This window comes from Polyergus mexicanus, unplaced genomic scaffold (genome assembly GCF_030449975.1).
Source record: "Polyergus mexicanus isolate NDT 795.1 unplaced genomic scaffold, iyPolMexi1.0 SCAF_4, whole genome shotgun sequence".
NCBI lineage: Eukaryota > Metazoa > Arthropoda > Insecta > Hymenoptera > Formicidae > Polyergus > Polyergus mexicanus.
In genome coordinates, this window is record NW_027223324.1 from 5,459,565 (window position 1) to 5,462,064 (window position 2,500).

Genomic DNA, 2,500 nt, shown 5'->3' on the forward strand with positions numbered 1-2,500 from the left:
ATATATTCTTTTATCCGTGATCAAGTTCCAGGCCACATCAAAAGAATCAATCAAAAATCTATTAATAATTGCGAGATTAATTTTTTCTAACAATTTCAAATTTTTTACGTTACGATATATAACATTTAAAAAGAAATTTATATCTTTTTTGCTTTTACTTTAGAGATTTTCCAAGAAATGCATTAACGTAATCTTAAAAATGTTAAACGCACAATATAAATCTTGCATTGGTAATACTACGATATTTTTTTACGAACGTTGTCTGCAAAGTTCGTTGAATCCGAGAGAGAAAGCGATAGAATTCAAGGTCTTCGCTTACTTTCATGTTTCCAACATTGTCCTTGATTATTTAACGTGGTAAAACGTAATTCTTAATCGCGATATTTAAAATATTTACATATTTTTTTTTTTTGGTTTCCACAACAATTAATTAATTAATTTTATATCATTGTATATATAACAATTTAATTATATATTTTTATTAATAAATTTTTCATTTATATTGTAATCTTGCCTGACTATGTACGAGATGCATACTTTTTATGCAATAATGGATATTATATTTAGGATTTAACAATATATAGATAATTCTCTCATTCTCTCGTTCTTTCTCATTATTCTCTATTCTTGCTTAGATACTTGGTTCATCACTTTTCTCTCATTATTTTTACGTGATATTTGCAAATCACGTTACACATTTACGGCAAGGAAATTCCAACGCGTAGGCTCTTGGCTATGTCAGTCTGAGCGTTTTCCCATGACGCATACTGACTCTACGAGTCTCCGTTACGTTCGTTTCATGTACTCATTTATGAATGGCGAATATTTTCAAACACAGTTTTAAAGAAATGCGCATTCAGTTGCGTCATACAGTAGCTTTATATGACGCACGTGCAATGAAACGATACAGTAGTCAGAGGCTTTGTTTTTTTAATATTATACTTAGATGCGATCGTGTATTATCGTGATACGATCGTATCCGCAGGCCATTAAATCCTAAAATTGATGAACTGATTTGTGATAAGGCAAGGCTGCATATAGAAAGATTTAAATACGCCCTGTATGGAAAGATTATATAAATGTTATAAAAAATAATAATAATTATTTTAAAAGATATAAAAATGTTATATTTAAATAATCATGTAAATATCATTTAGAAAATCAATATACGTTACATAATCAAATATGTCTTTTGTATACACATGGTTGATTTAATTATATTCAACGAAAGTTAAATGCTGATCTCACTAATTTGAATAAAACCCTTTTGGGGGGAACTTGTAAGTTTTAATGATATTGATAAAAATAAGAAACTCTTAAAAAGAAAAAAAAAACTATTTTCACATAAATATTATGTATAATTTAAAATTCTAGCTAAAGATTTTTTTTTTTATTATTGAAATATATAATATCAAATATTAAAGGATTTTTAATTATTTTTACGCTTGCATTTAATCCATTACCTTTAAATGCCGTAAGGTCAGCACGTATCATTTTATACGTACTTATTATATACTATTTATTGCCTAATTATCTACGTCAATGCATGCGCATGTATACATAGTATACATTTTAAGCCGAACATCCTTATACTTTCACTATCGCAATAGGTGAAATCGAGAGGAATCCAAGGAAGATAATTCGTTAATCTTTTTCACTTTATCTCTCGTAGCGAGAAAATGTCATTTTATTCGTTGTCAACTGTTTACAAGATAATGCATATAAGATGTCTAAAAATTAACCGACTAAATTATATCACTCGATTATACTTGAACAAAGCGGTATAGTAAATAAGCTTTAATATACGAGTACTCTGCGTTGATACCACTGCTTGGATATCGGATATTAAAATTAAATTGAAGAAACGAAAATTAATAATTGTATTCTCTCAGATTTCGTTAATTTGCGTTACAGGACGATATTTTATTGTATAGAATAGAGAAAATACTTGGGACAAAAAATAATATATATATATATATATATATATATATATATATATATATATATATATATATATATACAGGGTGTCCCATTTTAAAGGACCCACTCAAATATCTCAGAAACACTGCGTTAAATCGAAAAATGTTTCAAACAAAAGTTGTGTGACTTCGAGGGGGCCATAAGATGGTGACAATGATTTGACCTTGGAAAATCATTTGAAGGTCATGTGAAGATCAACTTTAAAATCTTAAATAGAAACCTCCATTTTTTATTTAGTATTCTTGTGGCTTATCTCGTGAGCTTTCCAAAACATTATAATAAAGTATTTTTTCATTAAGTACTTTTTGAGTTATTTTATATTTTAATCTGACATATTTTGATATAAAAAATAAAATATTTTGTAAAATATTCAGTTTTCAATAATCTTACCGTAATACTTTTATGTAAGGTCAAATCATTGTCACCATCTTATGGCCCCCTTGAAGCCACACAACTTTTCTTTGAAACATTTTTCGATTTAACGCAGTGTTTCTAGTACTCTGCGTTGATACCACTGCTT